Consider the following 11,921-nt stretch of genomic DNA (forward strand, 5'->3'; position numbering starts at 1 on the left):
CATAATAATGTTCCTACAGAATTGTGTTAACGACAAGCTTCGACTCTTATATTCAGGGAAAGGCCACATCGACGCTAGCATATGTATACAAGTGTGTAATGTGCAAATAAATATGCTTTTCCAGTTACACCCCGCTTTTGATTTCATCAAAATTAGTAGCATTCTTGGTGCTTACACATTGGGGTACCTGCCTAAATGACAAATTAAAGCAAATAACTTGCTCAGTTTGCAAAGAAAAACATTTTTTACAGGCCACATAGTCAAAGTTAACCAATTAAAATTTTTTCCACATAAGTAAATAGCCGCAACAGTATAACATGCTTGATTTTATTTTGAATTTTGTAGAGTTATTTATGATTATGTAAAAAAAATTTTAAGTCACAGTATCTAATAATTTGGTGCAGCGTGTGGATTTTTGATTCAGAACCATTGGCCTATCAACTTTTCTCGATTTAACATTGAGTTATGGGACAACTGTATAAAGTATATCCACCACATTTTATGGACACCATAACTGCTGTAATTTTTCACAAATCACTTTCAAACTGATAGTAATGGTAGAGTTTGCTAATGGGCAAAATCTGACCAGAGGGATAGAGATGCAGAAAGTTATTTTTAAAAACAGAAAAATAGTTTTAACTCCCTCATTATGACAAAGTTTGCATCCATAAGAAATTATTATATGTATTCTCTTAAAAAATTCCAAAAACTTTTGTCACAAATTTATTTTTTTGATATGACTAACCGTAAGAGGTAGAAAAAACAAAAGAGGTAAAAAAAAAAAAAAAAAACATTATTATAATGTGTAATTCGCCTATAAATAATATCATTAGTCCTCGAAGAACATAATAAATGTGGCTTGCAACTATTAATGCCAGTAATTTCGAGAATGTACAAACATTATTTAAATTATAAAAGTTATATATAAAAATTACATCTAATCTAGAATGGAATTGCAATCAACACCAATATAATTATTTAACTTTTTCAGAATATATTTGGATAATTTAGATTAAATCCTATTAAATATGTCTATGTCAGTGTTATTGATGCTATTCCAAATTACAGGCCCATATTCGTGTTTGGACCTGATAAGAGCTGTTTATAAAAATAAAGTGGAATCAATAGATAAGGCATGATAAGTAATATAGTTAATGAGAACAGCTATCCTACTTGAATAATTTTCTCTATTTGAATAATTTGGAGATGGAAATATAACTTAGAATCCAGTAAAATACCTAAATCTTTGAAAAAAAATATGACTTAGAAATAGGAATGTTTCCCAGTTTATATTAAAAAAAAATTGGGTGAAATTATCTAGAGATAGTTATGATAGTAGTTTTATACTTGTTAAGATTAACTAGGGTGGAGTTACACCAGTTAGCTACAGCAGTAGTATCACTCTGAAAAAGATTACAATCATGACAGGATTTTATATGTATAGGATTTTTAGGTCATTAGCATTTTAGACCAGAAATTATATCAATGTATATATTGAAAAGTAAAGGTGAGAGGTACCACCTTGTGGAACACCAGAACTGGTCAAATGTAATACAGAGATGTATGTTTTGAATCAAAACATACAAATTTATATTTTTTAGATTACTTGATAACCAGATTATATAATTTATCATTATACCTCATTTAGCACATTTATAATGAAAAATGTGGTGATTAACAGTATCAAATGCTTTGGCTAAATCAAAAAACACGCATCGACCTGACCATGTGAAATTACCTCGGAAAAGATGCTGTTAAGAAAGAAGACTAAATTGATCAAAGTACATTTACCAGTTCTAAAACAGTGTCGGCCGGGAGTTCAAGCCGGACAGACGTGTCTTGTGCGCGCAGTCGGTTCTTGTAATTATTGATGTTCAAAGTGTGATAACTATCAATATTGATTTGTCTCTATTAGATCAGCAAGACTTTAAGGGGTTTCCCTTACCCTTACAAGATGGTGTATTTGTGAACTGTATTAATAATACTAATTTAGCCATGTTCAGGTCGCCTACGAAAAAATCGTCAAATAATACGGTCGACAGCCTGAATAAAAATTCAAATTCACCTTCATTTACTCTGAAACTTCAAGACAACAACATGGATGATCTATTTAATATGGTAAAATCTCTCTGTGTTAAGTTTGATGAGCTTAAGAGTGAAAATGCGGTGCTTAAATCCTTGTTAATGGACTCAAGAGAAGAATACTCTTTAATCAAACAAGAGTTAAAAGAGATCAAAAAAAGCTTATACATAAAGCAAAATTCAGACTTATCTTACAGCCAAGTGACCAAAAGAGTGCCCAATAATAAGGTGATCGATGTTAATGGTGCAGTGAGTATACCCAGCAACAGCTCCACGTGCAGTGACCTACTTTCTGGTCAGCAAGAAACGCGCACGGTCAGGAACTCCAACAATAACAACCAGCGAGTCGACTCTGAAGGTTTCACGTTGGTACAAAAACAGCATAAGTCAAGACATAATGAAAACCCAGTTGGTACCCATGATCAAGAACGTAAGAAATCTCCACCCCAAGTAGGAATACGTAATACATCCACTCTTAAAACTGTCTCCAAACCTACCTACAAAAAGACTAAATCCCTGTTTGTTACCCGTTTTGAAGCCTCAGTTAAAGAACAAGAAATTATGGATTACATCACAAATGAACTCAATTTATCTCAGGTCAAAGTTACTAAACTCCGAACGAAGTATAATACTTATGCTTCATTTCATATATCAGTACTTGAAAATGACTTCAGTAGAATTAATAATATTGTGTTTTGGCCAAGTGGCTGTTTAATTAGCCCGTTTTACGGTAAACTACATCCCGATCAAGTCTACACTAATGCTACCAATCAAGACAATACAGCAGTGACCATCATGCCTCCTAATCCAATGGCGTCAACTTCCACATCTAATTTGATGCTGGAGGAGCATCCTACTTCCCACAGTGAAGCAGTTCCTTAGAAATTATGATATTGCATATCAAAACGTGAGAGGATTAAGAACTAAGTCTAATGAATTTCTGGAAAACCTTTTAAACTCTCATTACGACATTATTTGTTTAACAGAAACCTGGCTCAACGATAACAACATAAATTCTCACTATTTCACAGACCAGTATATAGTTTTTAGAAATGATAGAAATCCTCAACTTACACTGAAAAATAGAGGGGGTGGTGTACTTTCAGCCTTTAACAAAACCAAATTTTTATCAGTGCTACCTGTTTACATGTACGACTTTCCCGGTATTGAAGCTATCTGGATCAAGGTAAAAACGTCTCATGCAACAACTTTTATCATCGGAACTATCTACCTAGCCCCGGACATCTCGCCGAACAAATATCTCGAGTACCTTGAACACTTGGAAGAAAAACTATCTACCACTCAAGAAGATATTTTAATTCTTGGTGATTTTAATGTTCCAGGTATTGATTGGCTCACTCGGCACTCTTCAAAATCCAAAGCCAATTCAATGATGATATTTGTGATGATCCAAATGTTTTATCTAATGTTTTTGCACAATATTTTTCCAGTGTCTACAAGACTTCAACCAATAATGTGACGTCTTCAAACATGTCCTCGGATTCTATTCCTATGTGCTACATTTCCGAATCCCTTATTCTATGGGGCATCAAGGCTCTCACGTCATCCAAATCCACCGGCCCAGATGGCATCCCTAATTTTATCTTAAAAGGCTGTTCGTACTTATTAGTTCCTCTTCTTTATCATATCTTTAACACCAGTTTGCATTCTCAAGTTTTCCCTGACAAATGGAAAATAGCAAAGGTCATTCCGATACACAAACATGGCTCTAAATTGATTGTGTCAAACTACAGACCAATATCTTTACTTAATGGCTTCGCAAAAATATTTGAAAAAATTATACACAAAGTTTTAAATTTTCAACTTCAAAATAAATTATCAGCCACTCAGCACGGTTTCAGATCTGGAATGTCCACCACTACTAACCTAATTACTTTTCTTAACCCAATCCATAATGTAGTTACTAACAGAGGTCAGGCAGATGCCTGTTATTTTGATCTAGCCAAAGCATTCGATACAGTAAACCATTCGCTAATTTTAAAAAAACTATCAGACTTTGGTTTTTGTACTAACTACTTGAACTGGTTTTCTAGCTATCTCAATAATAGATATTTCTTTGTATCTGTCAATAACCATAAATCCTCTTTACACCATGCTAGTTCTGGAGTACCACAAGGTGCCACTCTCTCACCTCTCCTCTTCAATATATTTATAAATGACATTACCATGGTCCTTAATTACTCAACTGGTGTACTCTTTGCTGACGATCTGAAAATCTCTAAAATAATATTGACAGTCAATGATTGCGCTCTTCTACAAAGGGACATTAATGAAATCAATAATTGGTGTCTTCTAAACTTGGTCAATCTTAACGATAGTAAAACTAAGGTAATATCCTTTACTAGGAAATATAACCCTATAGTTTATAATTACATTCTGAATAGTAACCCAATCTCAAAAACTTTCATTATAAAAGACCTTGGTGTCTTTCTAGATTCAAAATTATTTTTTCATAAACAAATCGACTACTTAAACTCCATTTCAAAAAGAACATTTGCTATTATAAAATATATCACTCATTATGCTACCAATTCTGATTCAATTATTTCTCTTTACTTGGCATTAATTCAATCTAAATTAGAATACTGTTCAACTATCTGGAATGACATTGGGTCGACTGATATTGAGAAACTAGAAAATTTACAAAACAAATTGTCTCAACTAATAATTCATAGAGGTTTTCCGCATCCCAAACTTATTCCTCTAGCAGACCGTAGAGCCCATTTGGACTATCTTTTTGTACATAACATTTATAACTATAAAATTAAATGTAGCTATATTCTTGAGAACACCGGATTGAGAATCCCCCAATTCAATTCTCGCCTCTTTTCTAGTTTATGTACTATTTATAACAAGAATGATCTTATTTATAGACTCGTTAAAAACTATAATAGACACAACACCAAGTCAAATTAATTGTGTACAGAGCTATGTTAAAGTATTTAATGTAATTTATATCCTCATACTAATTATAGTCAGTATTTTTTCTCTTTCACGTTTACATTATTGTACTCTATTAAATTTTATGTCTTGCTGCTTACTATCTTACCACTTTGTACTAATTATTATTTTAAGTATTATATTTGTATTTGTCCTTGTGTTGTCTGTGTGTATGGATGTCTTGTCCTTTGTTTCTTGTTTCTTTATGTATTTGTGTATATTTTGTATACGTCGTGCCCACCACTAAAGTCCCTGGACTGTTGGTGCGCATGTAACAAAAAATTTAAATAAATAAATAAATAAATAAATTAAGTCTATTTTTATTTTTAGATTGAATAAAAGATATTTAAAAATTATTTTATCAAATACTTTAGCAAAACCAATTTAAGAGAGGTATAGTTCTATAGTTTGAAACATTTAACTTGCTTCCTTTTTTTGTGAATAGAAATGACCTTTGCAAGCTTCCATTTATGATATACACTGACGTCCCTCGGCTTCTGGTCCCCGTTTTCCCGTTGAAATAAATGTCCTGTTATGCCCGTACTGCCCTCGTCGGAGAGGTGTGGGTCCAGGCCAACGTGGCCGGGACCGGGAAAGGCGGGACCTGGAGGGAGAGTGAAGTGATTGCGAGGAATGTTGGTAGGTTGTCGCAAGCAGAACACGGCATTAACGAATTTCACGAGCCGTCTTTTATTAACGCTTATAAAGTCCTGCCGCAGCCTGGCGGAACCGTCGCGGAACAAATGCCCTACCACGGCGACACGGACTCCCTGATGACGGGGCGGTTCTCAAATACGTTTCGGCGCGAATCGTAAAGTTTATTAATGCTAAGCTGACCCAGTGAGAGAGGGCCCGAAGACGGAGCGCTGTACATACGCGGCCCGTTACGTAATGTTCCGTGGACGGCGAAAAGTTCAGAGACTCGTAGCACCACGTTCGCGTTGTAGAAACTGCCCGCTAGACACGTCTCCCGATGACTCGTAAGTTAACAATGCTAAGCTGATTCGCGGTGGCAGCTCAGCTGCCGTGACAAACTGCGGGCTGAGCGAACGTTCAATCCCGAGCGCAACGTGCGCGGCTCGCGGAGCAACCAACACGTCTGTCTCCGCTCGAGACCAGGACGCGACTGCCTCTCCCCGCTCGCCCGCGGGCCGGCGCCCGCGGGTGGCGGGGAGGGAGGGGAAAATCGGCCGGCGTGGGAGAGAGCTCCGTCCCGCGGCGCGCCAGGCTGCAATTACATACTACGGCGAAACGCTTCAGAAAAAGTTATTGAATTATTTACAAAGACATACACGAGACATTAATTACACAGCGAACTTGCACAATGAATAATAAATAAAATAAGTTAATTACACACATTCAAATCCCTTAATCGTTTACAAATATATACACACTGAAATAAAAGATAAAGTCACATAGAAAAAACACTCGTTGGCATGCTAGGGCGCACGCGGGTGCGTCCCTGGCCGTCGCACACACTGGGGTTCACTGGGGGGGGGGGGGGGAAACAGGCCCCCTCAGGCCCGCGTCGGTGGCCAGGTACGGCCTCTGTATCTGGGAGGGTACGACGACTGTCGTCAACACCACTGTTGATACTTTTATTGAAAATATGTTGAAGAGAAAAAACAAGTAGAGAACAACCCTTTATAATAAAATATGGAATACCATCAGGCCGTGCTGACAAAGTTGATTTAACGGTTTTAATATGCCAGAGAACAAGACTCTTAGTGTTGTTAACCAAAGGTATTGAAAGAGTAGAGAAATTAGAATTATCTCTAATTGTGAGAGATTTAGTCTCTTTGCAAAAGTGGGAAAATAAGGAATAGTAAAATTAATTAAGTTTATATCATTGATGATTTTTTTAAAAGTTTTAATGATTGAATTAGTTGTTTGGAATACCAATAAGGGTACTTTGAAGTTTTTTTTTTTTTTTTTTTTTTTAACAGTAACAGGTATATAATAATATATAAACTCATTCATGGTGGATGTGAAATAATCAACCAAATTATTTACATTGTTAATGTTATAAAAGTCAGGCAAATTAAAATCTTTGTTAGCAGTGTAGAGTAACAGTTGAAATAAGTACAAACATTAAAATTTCTACCTACAATGCCCATTTTGACATTAACCTCAATGGCTGGATGATGTAAGTATTCTTTAACTAGAGGATCTACAGCTTTAATAACTGAGCAGTAATCAATATTAGTAAGCATAAATCCAGAGGATGATTAGAAGATTGGGAAAAATTACATTGCAATAATCTCATTACCGATACAACATTTGGTAACGCCTAGTTCTGATACTGGACAGTAATATATTTTAATTATGCATATGAGTCCAGTCAACACAACAACAATTCGTAACTACAAGTGTGTAGAATATGTGCCACACACTCCTAATGTTAAAGTTCTGACGTCGCCCCAAGTGCTCCTCCTCCCAGTCGCTTAGACCGTTGTTGCACATTGCCACCTCTTTGCCCCAATGGCACCACCAGTGTGCATGTGGAAAAAGTGGGGAGTGTGTGTGTGTGTGTGTGGGGGGGGAGGGGGGGGGAGCATAGATAATCTTATGAGCCAGAGAATCGTATCGCGCCAGTATCACGTGAATCGTGGAAGCCTTCACGTCTGAACGAGCTCGCAGCTGCGCAGGAGTGGAGTGGCATGTGGAAGTGTTGCTTTTGGCAGCGGAGACGTCAGACGCCTTGGCCGACGAGGGACACAACCCCGGCGAGGAACTTCTCAGGTTCGTCATCTCGTTCCACGACGAGAACCTGCGGTACTCTCCGGGACAGTTCCTGAGTGGGAGGGAGCTCATCGAGCGAGAGAGCGACACACTTGCCCTAGGCTAGATCCCCCCAGGCCACGAGGCTCGAACCCCCTATATCACCTATCTGAGCAGACGGGACTTTAACCACGCCAAACGGGATCAGCCCCTGCAGCATCAGTACTTAGATAAAAACCTTGTAGTTTTTATATTATTTGTTTCAACCCCACTATGGCTCACTCAAGTGTGTGTGTTTCAAAGATCATGTTGTAAGGACAGAGCAGTACAATGCATAACCCCTTCGGAACACACCCTCATCTGAGCAGTTTAGACTTAGACTTAAATAAATAAATATGTAAATTGGTAAATTTTATTAATGCATAATAATTATTTGTAAAATAGCATTAAGAACTTGCAGGGTTTTATCATGTTACTTTATATCTCGCCGGAACTATAAACGACCGAACAGTAATTCCACTACTTCCTGGCATCACAACACCTTGACCACTACCCAGTCTCTCTCGACCGCTGCCCAGAATAGGAAGCAAACACCGCAACTCGAGGACCTCACCGTTTGCAGTCCCGATCTTCTAACATTCGTCGCTGGTAATTAATATTCAAACCTTTTTTTGTCATCTTTGAGGCCTGCTCCGGGTGGTAGACTATTCATGGGTGTCGCGAGGATATATTTTTTTGGGGGGACTGCAATTGATTAAGTTGTTGAGGAATATCCATCCCCTGGGAAAAAAGCGGGGAGTCCGGGAGTCCTCCCCCGGGAAAATTATGGTTTGAAGGTGCAAAAAGGTGGTTTTTAGGCATTTTTCTTTCCTAAATATTCTAATTATAGTTGGTTGCAATATATAATTTATTTTTTATAAAAAATATTTTCAGAGAACAAATTTGTAAAAACACAGTGCTCACATTACCACGATTGGACTAAATGCACCATGCGCAACATATGGGTTATATCACAGAAATCATATTAATAATATAACTATGAAACTAAATATATTATTGGAGGGGACGAAATTGATGACTTTTATTATTGGGGGGGACGTCCCCCCCCCCCCCCCCCGGATGCGACGCCCATGGACTATTTCACTTAACAATTCAAGTTCTTTACTGAACGTTTCAAGCATACCGATGAATCCTAACTTCGAGGCCAGGTCACGTGGTGGCCTTGTCAGCATGAAATCATTTGAATTGCTGTTGGAATCTTTTACAGTATCAGTACATAAAATATTCTGTATTTGTTTCATTTGGAGTATAACTTGACGTGAATAAAAACCCTCTTACCAGAACTGAGTGTACTTTGTCCATACAACCACGTGTGCACCGCCATAGGGACTACAGCGTGTGGGACGCCTGGAGAGGCCGCTACCATTTGTACAGGTAACGTGTGCCTGCTACTCAGAGTGGGTTGATAGTTAATTATGTTCATTACTAGCTGCAATACCCGGCGTTGCCCGGCCTGAACACAGGGTGAAGGGGACCTTTTTCGAAATCAGATGTAGTTAGTAATTGTCTTCTTAATTTGAATGTAAGTGTGAAAATTAATTTATATCACTTTCAGATCCTGACAGACGTTGTTCTGCCAGTTTATAGTTATTTACCTGGTCTGTATGTAATTTAGACTTTATAAAGCAATATAGAAAAAAGCTGAAAAATAAGAGATTACTAATATTGAAAAGATTCCATTATCTAAAAAATGCTCGGCCTGCATTGCAATGCCTCATTCAGCTTTGTTATGTAATGTTTGAAGTAGTTCCACATATACAAATCATCTATCCATCTCACTATATATATTTATCTCTATCTACATCTATGTATCTCTCTATCTCTATTTTTCTCTTTATATCTACATATATACTTCCCACTATCTCTATATAATCTATAAATAAGTCTCTATAGAGCTCTATACATCTATAGGTATATCTCTTTATCTAACCCATTTCATTATCTATACCTCACTCTATCTCAACTTATCTCTCCATCTCTATCTCACTCTATATATATATATATATATATATATATATATATATATATATATATATATATATATATATATATCACTCTATCTGTCTCTCTTTTATATTTAAATAAATTATGTTATGCGTGCGCACTTATACAACAACAAAAACAGACGAAGTGCCGCTATATAAAATGAAATAAACACATTTTTTGACACGATTTGTGCTCCAACTATTGAAAAATAGTTATACTGTCTCAGTAACCTTCATGGGCATGCGCATAACAAATCACCAAAATTTCATCGCAATCGGATGAATGGTATAGGAACGCATACGGCACAAACAAACGAAAATTAAAGACATGACAAACGCATCAAACAATGGTGCGTTTAAAATTAAAAGCAACTCTGACGAAGTTAAGAACAAAATTGTTATTAGCGCCTTTATTTTGCTAGCCGCTGCGAGCTCCACTAAGCGGACTGGTCTCACCAAGGAGAAAAATATTAATTTGCCAGACCTTACTATGTGTATGATGGTGTGTCAGACATAGAGAAATGACACTCACTCACTCACTCACTATTTTTATGTCTATGACCTATGATTTTTTCTGTTATAAAATGAAATTATCACTTTTTCACTCCCTTAAGGATGGATTTCATATTAATATGGGGTCTATGTGTTAATCCAGGTTATAAGCTAGCTGTAGGCCAAATTTCATTCAAATCCATTCAGTAGTTTTTACGTGAAAGAGTAACAAACATCCATCCATACTTACAAACTTTCACGTTTATAATATTAGTAGGATGAAGGAACAGAGCCATGTCACGGCCCAGGGAGGAAGTCATAAGCCGGGTCCACGTGCCCATCCACGACCAGTGTTTCTTCCAACTAATTACATAAATTTCCCCAACAGAAATATCATTCAAAAATTTTGTTTGGAACAAGAGTAACTATAACTTTAAAGGGGTTGATAAAACTGGGATTGAAATCCAAAAACAAATTTGTAATTTCCATGCCATAAACACTATCAAATCCTTCTTATTTATTTTAAACATTCTAAATATTATCTAAAACTTTTGTCTAAAAATCATTTTTGAAACAAACAACCATTACTACAAGCAGTGAAAATAACAGGTTGAAGGACAAAAAATTGGTTGTCTGTAAAGTAGGTTTACGGTCGATAGTTTAACGTGACAACGTCATAACAAAACATTGATGAAATGATTGATCCAGAAGAAAAGGAAATATATTCGGCCTGAGACTGAGCTGTAATAGGTTTTTGCAACCAAACCAGTTAGGCATTAAAAATATTATATTCTTTGAGGAAGAATTTTTTTTTTAATTTTTCTATCTTATGTATGATACTTTTATGAATCATTTTTATTGAATTATCACTACAGTATTTTGTATGGATACAAAGGAGTGAAATGAAATGTACAATTTAATTAATAAATTTACTTTTATTTGCATTCATTAATTAAAATATATTTATTACTTTTGAAATGTTGCGTGTGCCGTATTTATTTTTACAAGTACAAAAAAAGAAATTCGCAGCTTCCGGGATTCGAACCGACCACCTTTGGATTGGAAGTTAGCGATGCTGACCGAACGGGCACGAGGCCATACTTGGAAAAATAATAGTTTCAGATGGTATATACATGTTTATAAAAATTTTGTTCACGGTAGGGGAATAATATTATTTCGTTTTTATAACACAATTTTATAACAAATACGCATCCCAAATACACCAAACTTATTTATAATGTGTTACAATATTTTTTAAAAAATTGTGCAAAAGATCCCGGGTGTAATTTGAATTATTATGTGTAACTGTAAAACACCATTGTTTGTTCAAAACGTATTTGAATATTCAAAATTACTTTTAAATATACGTACCAATTGTGCTGAAAATCGGTGGACGATCGTTAAATTACATAATATTAATAATTCAAATGACGAAAATATGATTGAAAAGTCAAATCAATGGTTGTTCCAATCGAATGGAAGAGAGATGCCACGCATGCGTACAATGAGCAAACAGGACACATCCGTAGTGGGACACTTTTTCGTGCGTGCAGCCGGCGTTCATCGATTTATCAGACGTTGTCATGTCAAAAAAATATATATTCGTAACTCCTTTAGTAG

The sequence above is a fragment of the Bacillus rossius genome, chromosome 8 (genome assembly GCF_032445375.1).
Source record: "Bacillus rossius redtenbacheri isolate Brsri chromosome 8, Brsri_v3, whole genome shotgun sequence".
NCBI classification, from domain to species: Eukaryota; Metazoa; Arthropoda; class Insecta; order Phasmatodea; family Bacillidae; genus Bacillus; species Bacillus rossius.